The 22852-nt window shown below is 45.2% G+C and overlaps 1 pseudogene; it reads left to right on the forward strand.

Annotated features, from left to right (window-relative positions):
• The first annotated feature begins 247 nt into the window (after positions 1-247).
• On the forward strand, positions 248-367 carry LOC134937755 (5S ribosomal RNA; annotated as a pseudogene).
• Positions 368-22852: the final 22485 nt, after the last annotated feature.

Below are 22852 nucleotides of genomic sequence, written 5' to 3' on the forward strand. Positions count from 1 at the left end.
GTTTTGGATCTTTCAACTGAAAACCACACATCCCATGGGTTTCAACGAGGGATACGAGATCGCCCCATTCCTATGAAAAAACTACCCTTGTTCCAGCAGTTCCGGTTTTGTACAATTTCCAATTTTTTCGTAGGCACTTAGCACCTTAATGTATAATCACTTCACACTCACTATTTCTGATATTCTTGAGTCTGTCAATATTCCCAATAAAAATGTGACTACTGTGTGATTGAGTCATTTCGCCACAAGGTACATTCATACCACACTGGTTGTACGCCCAAACCCGTCCGATCTTGGAAGCTAAGCAGTGGAGGGCCCAACCAGTACCAAGTGGGGAACCACTTGCGAAGATTGGGTACTGTATTAAAGTGGGCCTTGTTGGGCTCTTAGCAGTACTACTATATGGAATATTGATACACGGATATTCCATCATTGCACAGACTAGTGTTTACATATATTTCTAACACACATACACTGAATCTAAATTTAAGTAAATCAACTCTATCAGTCATACACATGACCACTACCTTCCACAATCACTTATTTTTAGTATATGACTGATATTATTACAATTTAGCACTAAGTCACTTACTTATACTTAATTATATATTGTAACTATATAACTTAACATCTCGGCACAAATGCATTTAATCATGGATGGATATCCTTTTATAATATCTTCACACTTTTTTCACTTCACTAATCCTCTCCCTCCAAGCTGCAAGGGAGAATAAGAATAACATCCACAGAATGCTTCATAGCACATTGGACTCCCATGTCAATTATATGTACCATACTCTGATAAATTTGGCAGCCAATAGTAATGCTGCAAATAGCACAGACCCCTTTATATGTATATATAAAAAGTCTCCTTATATCGATTTACCTTATGTGTAATCAGGGCCGTAACTACGTGTGTGCCAAGGGGGCTTGGCACACAGCGCAGTTGCCCTGAGGGCGCAACGGCCAGCGGCATGTAATGAGTCAAATTGAGTCAATTTGACTCATTACATGCCGCTGGCCTTGACTCTACATGCCGCCGAAGTCTGCGCCGTGCGCCCCGCTGTGTAGGGAGAAGAGGACCAGCGCCGGGCAGCGGAGAGAAGGAGGAAGAGGGAGCAGCAGCAGCGCTATTTGATTGGTAGTAAGCGCCGCTGCAGCATCCCCCTCTCCTCCTGTATTGGCTGCCCGGCGCTGCTAAGGATGCTGGGATGCGGTTCCCCAGCATCCACAGCAGCGCCAGGCAACCAATACAGGAGGAGAGGCAGGAGGAGAGGGGGATGCTGCAGCGGCGCTTACTACCAATCAAATAGCGCTGCTGCTGCTCCCTGCTCCCCCTCCCTCCTCCTCCTTCTCACCTCACACAGCCTGCACCGAGAGGAAGCTGCACGAGGAGCCTGTCAGCGGGGAGAAGGTAAGTATATCCTCCCTCCCTCTCTCTCTCTCTCTCTCTCTCTCTCCCTCTCTCTCTCTCTCCCTCTCCCTCTCCCTCTCACCGTCTGCCGCAATGTGTAAAATGGGGTCTCGTCTGCCGCAATGTGTAAAATGGGGTCTCGTCTGCCGCAATGTGTAAAATGGGGTCCCGGCTGCCGCAATGTGTAAAAAGGGGTCCTGGATGCCGCAATGTGTAAAAATGGGGACTGGCTGCCGCAATGTGTAAAAAGGGGGACTGGATGCCGCAATGTGTAAAAAGGGGGACTGGATGCCGCAATGTGTAAAGAGGGGGACTGGCTGCCGCAATGTGTAAAAATGGGGACTGGCTGCCGTAATGTGTAAAAAGGGGGCCTGGATGCCGCAATGTGTAAAAATGGGGACTGGCTTCCGCAATGTGTAAAAAGGGGGACTGGCTGCCATAATGTGTAAAAAGGGGGCCTGGATGCCGCAATGTGTAAAAAGGGGGCCTGGCTGCCGCAATGTGTAAAAAGGGGGACTGGCTGCTGTAATGTGTAAAAAGGGGGACGCTGTCTGCTGTAATGTATAAAAGGGGCTCTACCTGGTGTAGTGGCGCTACTGTGCAGCGTAATTTGAATAATGTAGACTACTGTGCACCGTAGTATGAATTGCTATTATTGTGTGGCCACGCCCCTTCCCCATTAAGCCACGCCCCTATAATTTTTTTGCGCGCCTACGGCGCGCACTGCCCCTGTCTTACATTGGGGGGGGGGCGCCACTATCGTTTCTTGCACACAGCGCTAAAATGCCTAGTTACGGCACTGTGTGTAATTACATATATACTTTGGTAAAACTCTCCTCCTGCTCTTTCTCTTATTTAGGACCATTATCAGTCTCCTTTCTTTAATAAAAGTCTTGCTAGCATTTAGTATGTAACTAATATTTTCATATGCCAAAATAACACACTAATATATGTATTTTTCATTTATTTATGTTTATGAATGGCTACCGCATCTATAAACAATACTATCACATGTCTCTAACTAAGAGGCTTCATAAAGATGGCCGCCGTGATGACTGACAGTCCGCCCCAGCCTATAAAATGATGATCCCGGCCGAGACAGGAAGTGACGCTATGACCCGACCGGAAGTGTGGCAGATGAGCACAACCACAGTGATCCGCTCGCCGGAAGTGTGGCGCATTGCGCATGCGCACCACGAGGATGCGGACACAGGAAGCGGGGCGGAAATGACGCCGGAGGCGTCCCTGAACTGATTTTGGACTTTTCATGACTTTCTAAATCTCGTTTTAACTTTGCAATAGATTATTTGAACTTGGTATTCATTATACTACTCCTACTTGTGTGTACATGGAAGTTTGTGGTAAAGAACAGCCACACTAACTTTTACAGGAAGTTATGTCACAATCACTTTTCCTAATTACATCTGCTATAAATAAGAATGTTAGCTCAGTAGTCCCTTGCCCCTTGATGAAGTCTGATGGACGAAACGCGTTGGGTGTACCTCAATTGATCCTCCATTTTTAAGATAAGCAGCACTCTTTTATCATATATTTTTTATCTAGTGCCATTTTGTCTTTATTTAATGCATTTAATTTAGTATTTTAGTGTTCTAGCCAGTTCTTACTTAGATGTTTTAGCATTTTATATCCTCCATTTTTTAGCCCACATTAGTTTTTAATTTGCTGTATAAATAAATATACTGTTTTATTGTTCATACGTATCCGGCAATTTCTTCATATCTATATATTTTTTATCAGACACTGTTGGTCGCTGGTACCCCTATCCCTCTTTCCATATTTTAATCTAAAGGCAATTTATCCCTGCCTAATACTTGGGGGTTAGCTGACACCTTATATTACAAAAGGAGTGTCTGATTTGTAGTGCTTACTACTGTAATTACTGTTTCTTCTCACATACACCTGTGGCGCCATACTCTCACTACCCAATATATATATACACAGTATATATATATATATATATATATATATATATATATACACACATGCACGGAAACCCACCCCCTCGCAAATCCTGCATTTGCCCCTGAGCAAGGGTCCCTTATAGTTCCCCTGACTGGTGAGTCCCATGTAAATACTCTCCATGTATAGTATATTTCCTTGTGGCACTACAAGTGCCAGCATGCACTTGAGCCAGTGCATACCAATACTTGTATTCCAACAAGATTGTGCACTGTATGTATTGTCCTTAGTAGTCTTAAATTAAATATTAGTGCCTACAGTCCAAAATAAAATAATTATTACTACCCCCAGCTGTCTTAAAATATATATAGTAGCCTCCTTTGTAAAACCGTATAAAGTAATTGTGCCACCATAATCATATAAAAAATGTACTGCCCTGCTAATTTATAAATAAGTGATGTTCCCATACTAAATACTTAAGTCAAGTCTCCTTCTCTGATCACATAAGCCCAGGGCTGGCTCTACCATAGGCAGCTTTAAGCAGCTGACTAGGACAATCTAGAGAGCATCCCTGAGTCTGCTTATCACAAAATCATACCTCCCAACTGTCCTGATTTTCGCGGGACAGTCCTGTCTTTTTGGGACTGTCCTGCTGTCCCACCCGCAGGGGGGGAGGGGGGGGGGTGTCAGTTGGGAGACTCCTGTCACTGCTGCTCTGCTTAGCACAGCAGGGGTGAATAGATCCTGCGTGCATACGCACAGCGTCTATTCACAGGTGACAGAGGGAGAGGGGGCATGCCAGCAGCTCACAGAGCGCTGGGCATGCCCCCTCAGTGACGGATAAAATGGGCGTGACTCACTATCGCTGCTGTCGTGTGGCCACGCCCCTTTTGCATAGGCCATGCCCCCTTGCGGACGGACGGGCGACAAGGTGTACTTTGTAGAAGTTGGGAGGCATGACAAAATGAAGGATGTATCTGAGAGAGGCAGCCTAGAACTTAATGCAGGTGGCGGAGTGTGAACGTCTAAGATGCCACTGCCACACTTTCACTTGAGTGCATGGAAAGTGGGTACTGGTGTGTGGGCTGAGGGGGAGAAGTGTGTGTGGGGGGGCAGAGCATTAGGCTGAGGTTTTGCCTAGTGTGCAGAGAAACCTTGCACCAGCTCTACATAAACCAGTGGGAAGGTGGATAATGCATATACATTAGGAATGTAAAAATATAAACTATGGGGGTAATTCCAAGTTGATCGCAGCAGGAATTTTTTTTAGCAGTTGTGCAAAACCATGTGCACTGCAGAGGGGGCAGATATAACACTTGCAGAGAGAGTTAGATTTGGGTGGGTTATTTTGTTTATGTGCAGGGTTAATACTGGCTGCTTTATTTTTACACTGCAATTTAGATTGCAGATTGAACTCACCACACCCAAATCTATCTCTCTCTGCACATGTTTTATCTGCCCCCCTGCAGTGCACATGGTTTTGCCCAACTGCTAAAAAATTTCCTGCTGCGATCAACTTGGAATTGCCCCCTATGTACAAAGTTTACTGCTTCCAGGGATACAAAGATGTGAAATTAGTTAATCTCTGCAGTTTAATAACTGGGTAGCCAATCAGTTCTCTTATCTGTGATTGGCTGAATGGTGTAGCAGACCTCTCCTGACTGGCAACCAGGCTATTACGTGGGAGGGATCAGTGGAGCTTGACCTCCTTTTATCAAATCTTTCTTCTATACACCTTACATAATACAGTAAAAACATCAATGATTATCTTTACAATTTCACTATTTTTACAAAAAAAATCCCAGCCGAAACATATGCTTCTTGTTTTATAAAGGAAAGGAAATGTATACCTGAAAGACAAGTCTATAACAACGTATGTACAGTAATATCCAAAATCTAGCCCACTGTGCTAACCTCTCTCTCACACAAAGTCCTGTATTAAGGCTAGACATGCAGTAGACATCTGACCTAAATCTCTTGCCAGCGCATGTCCTTAGTATTCTCAGTGCTGTGCCAGTGTCTGCTGCACATGAGCTGATCTCTGGGAACCTGGCGCCCATGCCATTTTCTGTGTGATCTCAGTACTGCGCATGCACAGATCTATGGCAGAATGGTGGCAGCGCAAGTTTCCCAGTGATTTCTGTGACAGAGAGGTAAGTATACTGATTAGGTGCAGGGGGTGCGGTAATCCTATATTGCATTACTCAACTCCAGCTTGGAGGAACTGATTAAAATAAACATGACAATATTCCAAAGTATATAGGAGTTAACTAATAATAAATAAAATAAACTCTGCAGGGTCCATAACACCTTATTATGTTGGACAACCATTGGCATCTGATTCACATTACTGTTATCTGCTACCTATTGCAGGGACTTGCAGTCAGGGGAGGCAATTGGCAATCACACACCCGTCCTTTATACCTTCATTCACAGGACTGTAAATTCTGATGGGCTCGTCTTCAATCTGCGGCATTTAAGCCTTCTTGCAGCACCAGACAGGTGCCAGATCCTCAATGTCAGCCAGCCTAGCTGCTTGGACCCTGCTTGGCTCCTTGGAGTCCCCTTGCTTGGAATCTACATTCTAGCTTCTAGTGCCTGGTGTCCGATCACACCGATAACTCTCGCTAGTAGGAAAGGAAGCAACATCATAAAAAGATTTAATATACAAGTTACTTACATTTTGCAAATTTAGTACATGATCTGTGAATGTGGATGACAAAAGTTTGCCTGCCATTTTCAAGACCAGCAGCACATTTAATTGACCTAATTACAATGTACACTAAAATATACTAAAAACGGAATAGACATCTTTCACAAGGAAGTAATGCTTTGACTACATACTGTAGATGTCAATTCAATTAATATTTCCATCAATATCCAAACGAAAAGCAGCATTAAAGAGCTGGTTATTTCCTCACTAATTTAGTTTGCACAACTTGCAGCAAGCAAATGACTTCCATTCTATGCACGCAAAATACATTAACTCCTCCACTGCTGCATTAGGTCATATAGTTTGTTGCATGCTATATTTTCTCTGTGAGTTCTATATCACATCTTACTTAGGGTTCTTTCTCACTATGGCTATTATCATCCGTATACCCTGTTCATAACCCAAGCTATGGGCCATCCAGATAATGGGGGTGTCCCTGGTTTCGGCATGAAGGTCAGTCATAGCATTGAAATACAGGTTGAGTATCCCATATCCAAATATTCAGAAATACGGAATATTCCGAAATACGGACTTTTTTGACTGAGAGTGAGATAGTGAAACCTTTGTTTTTTGATGGCTCAATGTACACAAACTTTGTTTAATACACAAAGTTATTAAAAATATTGTATTAAATGACCTTCAGGCTGTGTGTATAAGGTGTATATGAAACATAAATGAATTGTGTGAATGCAGACACACTTTGTTTAATGCACAAAGTTATAATAAATACTGGCTAAAATTGCCTTCAGGCCGTGTGTATAAGGTGTATGTGTAACATAAATACATTCTTTGCTTAGATTTAGGTCCCATCACCATGATATCTCATTATGGTATGCAATTATTCCAAAATACGGAAAAATCCCATATCCAAAATACCTCTGGTCCCAAGCATTTTGGATAAGGGATACTCAACCTGTAGTAAAAACCAGACAAGAATATTAATAAACACTTTCATAAACACAAAATATATAGGAAAAAATATTCACAGAAACACCAAAAAAAAGAAGCAAAACTGAAAAGTGCGTAGAGGTTTATTTAATCTATAACTGTATCCCAGATAGTCCATCCCAGTCCATTCACACACTGTAAGGTTAACTAAACTATCTTGCAAATGGTTCAGAAAAAAATAGAGAAAAACAGACAATGTCTTGAAAGTGGTCTCGTACTTCAATTGTTTATATGTCTAAGAGCAACCATTTACAGCTCTCAGTTCCTCTGGAGGGAGCTGAGAAAGTCATTTCTTAAACCAAAAGTTTTAATCACAGGTCAATAAACAATCTACTTTATATGCTTGCAATAAGGATGAGCAATATCCAGGCATCAGTAAGAGTTTCAGACAAATCGTATGGGGTTTTGGTTTGGCTGAGTATTTCGCAAAGGGGAAGCTTGTAATTGGTCAATAAACAGTAAGAGCAGTACATATTAAAAAATATAGGTTTAATATAAAAGGCACAATGATCACATGTACTTCCAAATTTTGCTTATTGGATTTCACAACAGAAAACACATTTGGCATAGGAGACATATCAAGTGGAAAATCCCTGCACTCATCCATGCAACCAGAACAGCCTCTAATGGCTGTGCCCCAGCTCGCTGAACATGTTCACTGCGCTTGTTCTAAATGAGATCAGCAGTTTTGCCTTTAACTAAGAGGGATCAGCATGAACCTAGATATAAACACAAACACCATTACATTCAAATCATTATTTACTTTTTAGATTGTGACTCCATCCATAGAGATATTAAAGGTCGTATGTCTAGACTGAAACTGTCATATTTATTTACAATACTACATAAAAATGGATATTACTTTCCTTTAAGTAAAGACATAGAACAGCTCATAACATTTCTTTCTTTTCAACAAAACTACCTTATCTGAGGCTATACCAAAACAACTTACATAATCAAAGTGATATGTCAAAGGCAGTGCATATGTATCATTCACTGTCTCATAGCACTAAGGTCATGGGTTAAATTCCCACCACAGCCATAACTGTGTGGACATTGTATATTCTCCCCATGTTAGCGTGGGTTTCCTCCGGGTACTCCGGTTTCTTCCCAGAATCCAAAATTATATTCTGGTTAATTGGCTCCCAACAAAAATTAACCTTAGTGTGTAAATGTGTGTATGTACAGCATTAAGGGCAGACTAGATGGGCCAAGTGGTTCTTATCTGCCATTAAAATTCTCTGTTTCTATGTAAGATTTTAATCATCACTAAATTTGATTTTGTATTTTACTTTCTGCTGCAGGGTACACTGGGCTCCACAAGGAATAACATCAGCGTGTAGAGTAGGATCTTGATCCGAGGCACCAACAGGCTCAAAGCTTTGACTGTTCCCAAGATGCACAGCGCCGCCTCCTCTATAACCCCGCCTCCGTGCACAGGAGCTCAGTTTTGTAGTTGGTGCCTTGCAGTAAGCAGGCAGTCAACAGGGAGGCTGCTCCTGCAGCCCTAAAGAAAAAGCTATTTCAGAAGAAAAGAAAATCTGAAGATTTCAAGGGCTGCAGCTGTGTCTGGATGTGAGTCAGACATCCCCTGCTGCAGCTCCATCATTCCCCCAGCGCCGATGTACACTCCCGCGCCCTGGTTGCCGGGTAATAACAGCGGAGGCTCCGGTGTTCTTCTGGTTAGTCACACACTCACCGCTGTCCTCCCGGGTCGCGTGACCGCATACAGGGGGAGGTAAGGGTGTCTCTTTGGCACGCTGTAATTGCAATCCGGCACAGCCGGGGACACTGTAAGGGGCAGGGGCTCCACTAGTCACCAGGACACTGGGCACAGGTTGGTTTTCTTCATAAAACCATTTGTTTGACAGCCCGCAGCGCCTGGTGGGGAAGCCAGAATGGGAGATAAGACCTGTAGCCCCTCCCCCAGCCCCAGGGTGCCATTTAGGCAAATGTTCCCACCCTGGAGCTGCATATCTCTCCGTCACTCCCTGTCAGCCGCCATTACACGGAGCTGCGCTGTTCCTGGGACTGCTTGGGCAAAGCCCCCTGCACGTCAGCGCTGTGCATTTTACAGGACACTTAAGTATTCTACCTGTCAGTGGACAGTGTTAGTTAAGAAAGAGTGCATACAGTCAGGGTTGTGTGGTACTAATACCCTGTGATATACATCCAGTATTTGCTGTGTTTTGCTATATCTACTGTTCATAAATATATATAGCTAATTAGCTATACTGTATTACTTTGTATTGCTAGTCCAGTGCAGTCTTATTGTATGATACAACTTCTGCATTGTACATTGTGACTTTCTGTGTGTGTGCATATAGCTGCTGAGTGACTGCCATTTCGTGTATTTCGCTCAGCCTGCTACCCCTATATTCTATAACCTGAGGGGGCTAAGTGCGTCAGGTTTATTAGACTATATAGGTGTTTCACAAGATATACTTACTGTGTATTTTTCTCTGTGATTTGTGGTCACCATATATCTCTTGTGTTCCCGGTTTGTGCTGATAATACTACACTGGGGGAATTCTTGCTAGATATAGTGCTGCTAATATTGTATTATTATTATTATTATCCTTTATTTATATGGTGCCACAAGCGTTCCGCAGCACCCAATTACAGAGTACATAAACAAATAATCAAACAGGAAAACAGCAACTTACACTTGATGACAGTATAGGACAAGTACAGAGTAAATAAACATAGTTACATCAGCAGATGACACTGGAATAAGTATCAGGTGGTAGAAGACTGCTGGATTTGGTGCAGTTGAAGATTATTAAAGTAAGAAAAAGAATAAGCACATGAGGGAAGAGGGCCCTGCTCGTGAGAGCTTACATTCTAAAGGGGAGGGGTTGTACTAGGTTGCCTGATATTGAGCTTATTTGGATAGGAAAGAGAAATATATCTGCACACTTAAAGAAATTGTTAGACTAATTAGACCATATCTTTCATATAAACCCTAATGTAGGTATTATGAATCTAATAGTAGATCTTACTGTGTGGGGGTGCAGCCCTATTGCAACTTTAATTTGATACAGAAAAGGGGAGAACCAAGGAGTGGTTGCTTAGTTGGGCGCACATATATGATTTGTAATAAATTCAACAACTGAATAAAACTTAGCTTTTAATGTTTATTCCTTCTAAAAAGCCCCTTTGTCCGGGGAATACACAGCAAAACATAGAGGTTAAAAATTTAGACACATACAGACAAATAAGTGAAAAGAAATAGATATAGGTGCAAATAGATTTAAAAAGCGGTACTTCCACTAATTACTCCTGCAAGGTGTATTATTGATAATACTTGGTGAAGCCACTGAGATTTTTAGGATATGATGGGTGACCTGTTCCCCTCGTTCCATTGAGCCCTTATTATATGGTGAGCAAGTGATGTGAGTTCTAGTATCACCACACTTGCATTATAGTAGAGATCCTTTTAGAAAATATAGCAACCAATTACTATATCGGTGTGGTTTGAAAGATTGCTTAATACACCAAATTACTCATGCTAGTTAAGCGTGTACTTATTTTCATGCAATATACTGTGGTTTTCATTAATTCCACAGTTAGTACCACGTTATGTATCACCAACTTTTATTTTATTATTCAGAGATCCGCAGGATAATTCCCACACAATGGGGGTAAGTGATGGTAAAGAAATGTCCAACAATTATTCTGCAGACTTTTTATTGCACATGTAATAAGTCAGTGGTTTATGTACGGTTGCTGATGTTCAACTCACAGCAGAAATGTGCAGTTTATATTTTCATTAGAGACCACTTATACATTGTAGCTGCCTGTTCTTGCAGAGGTGTGGTGTAAAGAAAACATTTGTTACATTGATGTTTTCATCTTAGCTGAGCATGTGCTTGTACTGGTACAATGTATCAGTTTTGTATTACACAATTATCCCCACTTCAGTAATGTGTATGGTGTAGTAATTTACAACAATACTTTATTGCTACCTTGAATTTTAAGAGCATATGTACTGTACCCACAACAGTGTCGGGCATTAGTATATTATACAGGACAGCAACTGACCATTGTTATTAGGGGTGGTCTTCAGTATGCCGGCGGTCGGGCTCCGGGCGACCAGCATACCGGCGCCGGGAGCCCGACAGCCGGCATACCAACACTTATTCTCCCTCGTGGGGGTCCACGACCCCCCTGGAAGGAAAATAAAATAGTGTGGCGTGCATAGCGCGCCACCGTGCCCGTAGCGTGGCGAGCGCAGCGAGCCCACAAGGGGCTCATTTGCGCTCACCACACTGTCGGTAAGCCGGCGGTCGGGCTCCCGGCTCCGGTATGCTAATCGCCGGGAGCCCGACCGCCGGCATATCGTGGTGAACTCGTTATTAGTTGCGCAATGGAAGCCGCATATTAATGCTACACTCCGGTCATCAGTGATTCATTACACACGCAACACAGATTGTGTAGATTAATTTGATATATACATACATATTTGTATTAATATCTATCACTACCAGATTAGAGGGATCTGATATATGAGACTTCAAATATTCTATAATTTACACAAGTATTGGATGTATAATATATAAGATACAATCCAATGATCGCAGTATTGCAAAGACCATTTTCTGTGTGAGAATCACTCTACAGCTCTTTAAATATAAGCCAGTGATACATAAGTGGGGATAATTGTGTAATACAATACTGATACATTGTACCAGTACAAGCACATGCTCAGCTAAGATGAGAACATCAATGTAACAAATGTTTTCTTTACACCACACCTCTGCAAGAACAGGCAGCTACAATGTACAAGTGGTCTCTAATGAAAATATAAACTGCACATTTCTGCTGTGAGTTGAACATCAGCAACCGTACATAAACCACTGACTTATTACATGTGCAATAAAAAGTCTGCAGAATAATTGTTGGACATTTCTTTACCATCACTTACCCCCATTGTGTGGGAATTATCCTGCGGATCTCTGAATAATAAAATAAAAGTCGGTGATACATAACGTGGTACTAACTGTGGAATTAATGAAAACCACAGTATATTGCATGTTAGTACACGCTTAACTAGCATGAGTAATTTGGTGTATTAAGCAATCTTTCAAACCACACCGATATAGTAATTGGTTGCTATATTTTCTAAAAGGATCTCTACTATAATGCAAGTGTGGTGATACTAGAACTCACATCACTTGCTCACCATATAATAAGGGCTCAATGGAACGAGGGGAACAGGTCACCCATCATATCCTAAAAATCTCAGTGGCTTCACCAAGTATTATCAATAATACACCATGCAGGAGTAATTAGTGGAAGTACCGCTTTTTAAATCTATTTGCACCTATATCTATTTCTTTTCACTTATTTGTCTGTATGTGTCTAAATTTTTAACCTCTATGTTTTGCTGTGTATTCCCCGGACAAAGGGGCTTTTTAGAAGGAATAAGCATTAAAAGCTAAGTTTTATTCAGTTGTTGAATTTATTACAAATCATATATGTGCGCCCAACTAAGCAACAACTCCTTGGTTCTCCTCTTTTCTGATATTGAGCTTCTCATTATGTCAGCTGCAAGGGGCAACGGAACTGGGGCTTATCCCACATTGAGTGGAGGTGACTCTGCAGACACATTTGAGTAAAACATGACAGCAGAGAGTTCAGGTTCTGGGGGTTCTTTGCCCCCCAGTGGGTTTGTAGCAACAGGGGTCCACAATGACCCACCCTGGGCTACCTTCTCCACGTTATTAAATACGCTGGTAACTAAACTTACGCCCCCTGTGGGACCGCCTATGCCAGTACAGCACTTTATGGTCCCTGCAGTCAATCTGCCATGGGCAGATCAGATCTCATCTCAATTATAGCACTTGAACCAATCAATGACTAAAAAGAAGTCTAACTCTCGCCCGCCTAAGACTAAGGCATCTTCTAAATGGGCCGCTACTTCCTCACAATCCACCACTGTTCCAGACACTTCCTCTGATGAGGATGGCACATACACTGACCTCACAGACACTGACTCTGATGCTTCAATGATCAATCATTGATTTGATTGAGGCTATCAGGCTGATTCTTCAAATTTCTGATGACCCAGAACCTCAGCCTGTGTCTAAAATTCTGGACAGATTTCAACGTAAGAAAGTGGTTAAACAAGTTTTGCCTCATTCTCAACACCTGGCTGACATACGTCAGGAATCCTAGGAAAATCCAGGAACAAAGTTCATGCCGCATAAGAAAATGTTGACTCGCTATCCTCTCTCTGCGGAGCTATGTAAAAATTGGGAAACTCCTCCGCCTCTAGATTCCCATGTTGCAAGAATGGTAGTTTCCTCAGCTCTGCCAGTGACTACCGTCACCTCTCTGAAGGAACCAACGGATAGAAGTGTGGAGGGTTGTTTAAAGGCGATTTACACCCTAACAGGGGCTGTGCATAGGCCAACCATTGCAGTGACATGGGCTGCTGAAGCTGATGAAGCATGGGCTCAGGAGCAGGAGGCGGAGCTACCTTCCAATGCTTCTGATCATGCTAGACAATGTATCTCATATATTACCATGGCTTCTCATTATCTTAAGGAGGCGGCTACCGATGCCGGATTGCTGGCGGCCAAGGCTGCGACTACGTCCATCTTAGCTCGACGTATACTTTGGTTGAGATCCTGGTCTGTGGATCTGGATTCTAAAATAACCCTGGAGGTACTGCCTTTGAAGGGAGACATTTTTTTCGGAGAAGACCTCAATAATATCATGGCTGACTTAGCTTCTGCTTAAACAGCTTGCATACGAGTACGGCACCTTCGGCGCCAAAGGCTAAAAGTATCTTCTCTTGCTCCTTTCGTCCTTCAGGAAAGGCAAAAGGTCAGACATACCCGAAACAAGCTCGTACTTCCAAACCTGCTAAACCCAGACCAAAGCGGGCCTGGGCTGGCCGTCAGCCTGCATCCAAACCAGACAAGCCTGCCACATGATGGGGCGGACCTCCCTCTGGGGGATCCCAGGGTGTGGGGCCGACTTCTAGGGTTTATCCAGGAATGGTTGAAGAGCACTTCCGATGCCTGGGTACGGGAAGTCGTCACTCGAGGTTACGCTGTATCCTTCAAGAATCGCCCCCTCATCGATTTTGCCTTACAGACGTCCCTTCGGATCAGGTGAAGGCAAAAACTCTTCATTTGGTGGTGCAGGTCCCTCCTGGACACAGGAGTGGTAGTTTAGGTGCCTCTGGCTCAGAGAGGCTGTTTCTAGTCCCGAAACCGAACGGGTCCTCGCGGCCGATTCTCAATCTCAAGTCTTTGAACAAGTATGTGAGGGTGTCAGACTTGGTTTTGTCTGTGTCCCCGGAGGGGGCGCTAGTGGGTCAGTGGAGGTAGGAGGGAGAAAGTGAGGAGGCTGGATTAAGTTTCTGCGCATGGGCGCAATGATGTTTATTAAACAGAAAGTTCACAAAGGCAGCAGAAATAAACAATAAGGAATGCAATGTCAATAGTGCAGCGTGAAAGCTGAAAGTCTATGGCAACAGAAATATGATAATGGATGAATGATAATTGATGAATGATGACTGATGAATAATAACTGATGAATGGTAACTGATGATAATCTGGTATGGGAACCAGAGCAGTTTAAAACATGGAGCCAGCAAAGATGGTAACATACAGCAAACCTGGTAGCAGAGGCAGGAGACTGACAACGTTCACAGTGCAGGTGATGAGGCACAAGCAGCAAGCAAGCTGCATCACAGGTGAGGAGATGGAATGCACCTGGAGTGAGTCTCTACTGCTAGGCTGAAGCACACTGGGTTGGTGATTTGTGTGAAGCCTGTAAACAGAAGCAGGTGTTGCTGAGGCTTGTAGTTCCACGGAGCTGTAGAGGATAACCAGGAGCACAAAGTCACAGGTAGGTAACCAGGAACACGGAGGAACAGGTACCAGATCCAGACACATGGGTCGCAGGAGTGACACAAAGTTCAGGATAACCACAGGCTCACCCTGCAGCTCCTGATATACCCCCTGGTGTGCAGGCATTGGTTGGAGTGGGAAAAGGAGGTGCGGCCAAGCACCGGATTGGCCGCCGTACTCTGACCGATGGAGACTGTCATGGCGGCGCCCATGCCGCGGCCCGGCGGGAACGCGGCGTGCTCACACACCCGCTGTCACAGGAGCGTTCCTAGGCCCAGGATGACGTCTGGCGGCAGAGGTGCGGATGACAGCAGAACGTAGGAACCCCGGACGGAGTCCGCACCAACGGACAGATGTCACTGTGGTGAGTCGATTCCTGACAGTACCCCCTCCTTTATGGGTGGGCACTGAACACCCACGTGGCTTGGAAGGATGAGTGCTGTGGAAGACACGGACCAACCTTGGAGCATGGACATCTGACGAATTCACCCAACTTCTCTCCTCCGGGCCATAACCGGACCAGTCGATAAGATATTGTAGACGACCGTACCGGCAACGGGAATCCAGAATCTTCTCTATCTCGAACTCCACGCCCCGCTGAGTTCGAACTTTGGGGCCGACTGGAAGAGCTCTTTGGAAGCGATTCAGGATTAATGGTCTGAGGAGAGAGACATGAAAGGCATTAGGTATTCGTAGAGAAGGTGGTAACTTAAGCTTGTAGGCCACAGGACTGATGACTCTGTCAATAGAAAAGGGGCCAATGAAACGTGGTGCGAATTTCATCGACGGGACTCTAAGACGGAGGTTCCGAGTAGAAAGCCAAACCTTGTCACCAGATTTCAGGCTAGGAACTGCACGTCTTTTGCGGTCAGCAAAGAATTTATACCGGCTGGAGGCCTTCTTGAGGGAAGCATGAATCTTCCTCCAGGTTGAAGAAAACTGACTCAGGACAGCAGTGGCAGCAGGAACATCAATGTGAGGGAGTTCTTGGAAATCTGGAACACGAGGATGTTGTCCATATACAGCAAAGAACGGAGTTGTCTCAGTAGCGGTGTGGTAGCGGAAGTTGTGGGCAAATTCGGCCCACGGGAGCAGATCCAACCAGTCATCTTGAGAAGATGAAACATAAAGTCTTAAAAAGGTTTCCAATTCCTGGTTTACCCTCTCTGTCTGCCCATTCGTCTGAGGGTGGTAAGCTGACGAAAACTTCAGTTTAACTTGCATGGCAGAACAGAGGGCTCTCCAAAACCTTGCTACAAACTGAACACCTCGGTCGGATATTATTTCCGAGGGTAGTCCATGTAGACGGAAAATCTCCCGTAGGAAGATTTGGGCGAGTTTTGGGGCAGAAGGGAGACCCTGGAGAGGAACGAAATGGGCCATTTTGGTAAATCTATCCACCACAACCCAGATGGTATTATATCCTTGAGAAGGAGGCAGGTCGGAGATAAAATCCATGGACAGATGTGACCAGGGGCGACTGGGAACAGATAATGGTTGTAACTGACCTGCTGGAGACTGACGAGGAGTCTTGTGCTGCGCACACTTAGGACAGGATGCCACGAAATCTTTGATGTCAGCTTTCATCCTCGGCCACCAGTACGTCTCAGAGAGGAACTTGAAGGTTTTCAGGACACCAGGATGTCCAGTGAACTTGGATTGATGAGCCCAAGACAACAACTTGGGACGGAGTTCTGGGGAAACAAAAGTCTTACCAGGAGGAGGAGCAGGAGAAACTTGAGATGCGGCAAATACCACTGGACTCAGGATGGAATGCGGAACTGAGTCAGACGTTTCCTCTTCGGACTCCATAGATCGGGATAAGGCGTCAGCTTTAATATTCTGAGAACCTGGGCGGAAATGAAGCTTAAAGTTAAAACGAGAGAAAAACATAGCCCACCGGGACTGGCGAGGATTAAGGCACTGGGCTGCCTTTAAATAAAGCAGATTCTTATGATCCATATAGATGTTGAACGGATATTTGGCCCCTTCCAGGAGATACCTCCATTCCTCAAGGGCCAGCTTGATCGCTAGTAGTTCTTGATCTCCAATGGAATAGTTAGCTTCTGCAGGGAGGAATTTACGAGAATAGAATCCACAAGGGTGAATCTTCCCATCTGTTCCCTTCTGGGAGAGAACAGCTCCAACTCCTACTGTAGAGGCATCCACCTCCAACTCGAACGGCTTGTTTACATCTGGTTGAGACAGAACTGGAGCAGACATAAAGGCCAGTTTGATCTTTTGGAATGCCGCTAAAGCTTCTTCTGACCAGTTGGAATGATCTGCCCCTTTCCGAGTTAAGTTGGTAATAGGAGCGATGAGAGTTGAGAATCCTCGGATAAACTTCCTATAGTAATTGGCGAATCCCAGGAATCGCTGAATAGACTTGAGAGAATTTGGAATGGACCAATTGGCAATGGCTTCAAACTTTGTCGGGTCCATCTGGAGATCCGATCCGGAAATTATATACCCCAGGAAGGGTATAGAGGAAACTTCAAAGGTGCACTTGGATAGTTTACCGTAGAGCCGGTTCTCACGAAGACGTCGGAGGACTTCACGGACCTGTAGACGATGAGAGGAGAGGTCTTGGGAGAAGATGAGGATATCATCCAGATAAACTACAAGATATTTGTACAGAACGTCACGGAAGATTTCGTTCACAAAGTGCTGGAACACTGCTGGGGCATTACTTAACCCGAATGGCATTACCAGGTACTCGTAATGACCATCTCGAGTGTTAAAAGCTGCCTTCCATTCGTCACCACTCCGGATTCTGATGAGGTTGTAGGCACCGCGGAGATCTAACTTAGTGAAGATGCGGGCTCCCTTAACTCTGTCAAACAATTCGGTGATGAGTGGTAATGGATAGCTATTTTTGATGGTAATGTCATTGAGACCCCGGTAGTCAATGCATGGACGTAATCCTCCATCCTTTTTCTTAACAAAGAAGAAGCCCGCACCAGCGGGTGAAGATGAGGGACGGATAAATCCTTTCTGTAAGTTCTCCCTGATGTAGTTGCTCATCGCTTCAGTTTCAGGAACGGACAACGGATAGGTACGCCCCCTAGGTGGTTTCTTGCCGGGAATGAGGTCAATGGGGCAATCCCACTCTCTATGGGGCGGCAGAACGTCAGCGGCTTTTTCACTGAAGACGTCAGAGAAATCTTGGTAAGCCGCAGGAAGACTTGACTGAGTTTTAACTTCAGTAGACTTGATAGGACAAACTTGGGCTAAACAGGACTGGCGGCAATGTGAACCCCAGGAAGTAAGTTGTAACGTAGACCAATCAATCTGTGGATTATGTAGTTGGAGCCAGGGCATACCCAAAACGACCTCTTGGGTTGCCTGAGGAATAACTAAGAACTTTATTAATTCTGAGTGCAGGAACCCAACTCCCAGAACTACTGGTACGGTTTGGTGAGAGATATTCCCCTTGGAGATTCGGCTACCATCTACAGCGGTAATGTAGACTGGGTATGAGAGTTCACAGACAGGCAAACAAAACTTATCTACCGCAGCTTGAGTGATGAAGTTTCCTGCGGCTCCACAGTCCACTAACGCAGATGCAGATTGAAGACCAACCGAAGTTTCTAAAGTCACGGGAAGGATAAGGTCTTGATTTGAAGGAGCTTGTCTAGAAGATCCCAACTTGACTCCTCCTTTACAAGTCAGGATCTGGCGTTTCCCGAACGCACTGTACAAGAATTAATCTGGTGACCTGCAGCCGCACAATAAAGACACAGTCTCTCACGAAGTCTTCTTGACCGCTCCTCAGGAGTTAGGCGGGACCTATTTATTTGCATAGGCTCATCAGAAGGTGGAGGCTGAAATTGTACAGAAGGTACCATTCTTGACCTGCGCGGCTCACTACGAGCACGTTCACTGTTGCGTTCGTGAATGCGAGAGTCCAACTTGATGCACAGGGAAATTAAATCAGACAATTGCTCAGGGAGATCGCGGGTTGCCAGTTCATCCTTGATCCGATCTGAAAGTCCATGCCAGAAGGCTGCTACCAGGGCTTGATTGTTCCACTGAATCTCTGCGGCTAACGTCTGGAACTGGATGACATACTGTCCCATACTACGGGTACCTTGACGAAGTTGAATAAGATCTGCAGAGGCTGACGTTGCACGACCCGGCTCGTCAAAGATTCGTTTGAAGGTTGACACGAATTCAGCGTAGTTGTTCATCAGAGGATCAGCACGTTCCCACAGAGGAGACACCCAACTCAAGGCAGAACCAGAGAGCAGTGAGATGATGTAGGCAACCTTGGATCTTGGCGTGGGGAAATTGTGTGATAATAATTTGAACTGGATTTCACATTGGTTCAGAAACCCGCGACATAACTTTGGGCTGCCATCATACTTGCTAGGCACGGGCAGGTGCAAGCGTGACACTGGAGCTGATGCAGCCGGCATAGAAGAACTCACAACACTTGCAGGCGCTGGAGTAACTGGAACTGAAGTAGCAAGTACACTAGGCAGGGTTTGCTGTAGTGTATCAATCCGGGAGGACATCCCTTGCAGGAACTGAAACATCTGCTGCTGCACAGCCTCTTGACCATCCAAGCGGGAGACAAGATTTTGTAAGGCCTCTGATCCCACACTCCGACCACCGTCCGAGTCCATCGTTCCTGAACTTACTGTCAGACTTGGTTTTGTCTGTGTCCCCGGAGGGGGCGCTAGTGGGCCAGTGGAGGTAGGAGGGAGAAAGTGAGGAGGCTGGATTAAGTTTCTGCGCATGGGCGCAATGATGTTTATTAAACAGAAAGTTCACAAAGGCAGCAGAAATAAACAATAAGGAATGCAATGTCAATAGTGCAGCGTGAAAGCTGAAAGTCTATGGCAACAGAAATATGATAATGGATGAATGATAATTGATGAATGATGACTGATGAATAATAACTGATGAATGGTAACTGATGATAATCTGGTATGGGAACCAGAGCAGTTTAAAACATGGAGCCAGCAAAGATGGTAACATACAGCAAACCTGGTAGCAGAGGCAGGAGACTGACAACGTTCACAGTGCAGGTGATGAGGCACAAGCAGCAAGCAAGCTGCATCACAGGTGAGGAGATGGAATGCACCTGGAGTGAGTCTCTACTGCTAGGCTGAAGCACACTGGGTTGGTGATTTGTGTGAAGCCTGTAAACAGAAGCAGGTGTTGCTGAGGCTTGTAGTTCCACGGAGCTGTAGAGGATAACCAGGAGCACAAAGTCACAGGTAGGTAACCAGGAACACGGAGGAACAGGTACCAGATCCAGACACATGGGTCGCAGGAGTGACACAAAGTTCAGGATAACCACAGGCTCACCCTGCAGCTCCTGATATACCCCCTGGTGTGCAGGCATTGGTTGGAGTGGGAAAAGGAGGTGCGGCCAAGCACCGGATTGGCCGCCGTACTCTGACCGATGGAGACTGTCATGGCGGCGCCCATGCCGCGGCCCGGCGGGAACGCGGCGTGCTCACACACCCGCTGTCACAGGAGCGTTCCTAGGCCCAGGATGACGTCTGGCGGCAGAGGTGCGGATGACAGCAGAACGTAGGAACCCCGGACGGAGTCCGCACCAACGGACAGATGTCACTGTGGTGAGTCGATTCCTGACAGTACCCCCTCCTTTATGGGTGGGCACTGAACACCCACGTGGCTTGGAAGGATGAGTGCTGTGGAAGACACGGACCAACCTTGGAGCATGGACATCTGACGAATTCACCCAACTTCTCTCCTCCGGGCCATAACCGGACCAGTCGATAAGATATTGTAGACGACCGTACCGGCAACGGGAATCCAGAATCTTCTCTATCTCGAACTCCACGCCCCGCTGAGTTCGAACTTTGGGGCCGACTGGAAGAGCTCTTTGGAAGCGATTCAGGATTAATGGTCTGAGGAGAGAGACATGAAAGGCATTAGGTATTCGTAGAGAAGGTGGTAACTTAAGCTTGTAGGCCACAGGACTGATGACTCTGTCAATAGAAAAGGGGCCAATGAAACGTGGTGCGAATTTCATCGACGGGACTCTAAGACGGAGGTTCCGAGTAGAAAGCCAAACCTTGTCACCAGATTTCAGGCTAGGAACTGCACGTCTTTTGCGGTCAGCAAAGAATTTATACCGGCTGGAGGCCTTCTTGAGGGAAGCATGAATCTTCCTCCAGGTTGAAGAAAACTGACTCAGGACAGCAGTGGCAGCAGGAACATCAATGTGAGGGAGTTCTTGGAAATCTGGAACACGAGGATGTTGTCCATATACAGCAAAGAACGGAGTTGTCTCAGTAGCGGTGTGGTAGCGGAAGTTGTGGGCAAATTCGGCCCACGGGAGCAGATCCAACCAGTCATCTTGAGAAGATGAAACATAAAGTCTTAAAAAGGTTTCCAATTCCTGGTTTACCCTCTCTGTCTGCCCATTCGTCTGAGGGTGGTAAGCTGACGAAAACTTCAGTTTAACTTGCATGGCAGAACAGAGGGCTCTCCAAAACCTTGCTACAAACTGAACACCTCGGTCGGATATTATTTCCGAGGGTAGTCCATGTAGACGGAAAATCTCCCGTAGGAAGATTTGGGCGAGTTTTGGGGCAGAAGGGAGACCCTGGAGAGGAACGAAATGGGCCATTTTGGTAAATCTATCCACCACAACCCAGATGGTATTATATCCTTGAGAAGGAGGCAGGTCGGAGATAAAATCCATGGACAGATGTGACCAGGGGCGACTGGGAACAGATAATGGTTGTAACTGACCTGCTGGAGACTGACGAGGAGTCTTGTGCTGCGCACACTTAGGACAGGATGCCACGAAATCTTTGATGTCAGCTTTCATCCTCGGCCACCAGTACGTCTCAGAGAGGAACTTGAAGGTTTTCAGGACACCAGGATGTCCAGTGAACTTGGATTGATGAGCCCAAGACAACAACTTGGGACGGAGTTCTGGGGAAACAAAAGTCTTACCAGGAGGAGGAGCAGGAGAAACTTGAGATGCGGCAAATACCACTGGACTCAGGATGGAATGCGGAACTGAGTCAGACGTTTCCTCTTCGGACTCCATAGATCGGGATAAGGCGTCAGCTTTAATATTCTGAGAACCTGGGCGGAAATGAAGCTTAAAGTTAAAACGAGAGAAAAACATAGCCCACCGGGACTGGCGAGGATTAAGGCACTGGGCTGCCTTTAAATAAAGCAGATTCTTATGATCCATATAGATGTTGAACGGATATTTGGCCCCTTCCAGGAGATACCTCCATTCCTCAAGGGCCAGCTTGATCGCTAGTAGTTCTTGATCTCCAATGGAATAGTTAGCTTCTGCAGGGAGGAATTTACGAGAATAGAATCCACAAGGGTGAATCTTCCCATCTGTTCCCTTCTGGGAGAGAACAGCTCCAACTCCTACTGTAGAGGCATCCACCTCCAACTCGAACGGCTTGTTTACATCTGGTTGAGACAGAACTGGAGCAGACATAAAGGCCAGTTTGATCTTTTGGAATGCCGCTAAAGCTTCTTCTGACCAGTTGGAATGATCTGCCCCTTTCCGAGTTAAGTTGGTAATAGGAGCGATGAGAGTTGAGAATCCTCGGATAAACTTCCTATAGTAATTGGCGAATCCCAGGAATCGCTGAATAGACTTGAGAGAATTTGGAATGGACCAATTGGCAATGGCTTCAAACTTTGTCGGGTCCATCTGGAGATCCGATCCGGAAATTATATACCCCAGGAAGGGTATAGAGGAAACTTCAAAGGTGCACTTGGATAGTTTACCGTAGAGCCGGTTCTCACGAAGACGTCGGAGGACTTCACGGACCTGTAGACGATGAGAGGAGAGGTCTTGGGAGAAGATGAGGATATCATCCAGATAAACTACAAGATATTTGTACAGAACGTCACGGAAGATTTCGTTCACAAAGTGCTGGAACACTGCTGGGGCATTACTTAACCCGAATGGCATTACCAGGTACTCGTAATGACCATCTCGAGTGTTAAAAGCTGCCTTCCATTCGTCAC

The sequence above is a fragment of the Pseudophryne corroboree genome, chromosome 6, assembly GCF_028390025.1.
Source record: "Pseudophryne corroboree isolate aPseCor3 chromosome 6, aPseCor3.hap2, whole genome shotgun sequence".
Lineage (NCBI taxonomy): Eukaryota > Metazoa > Chordata > Amphibia > Anura > Myobatrachidae > Pseudophryne > Pseudophryne corroboree.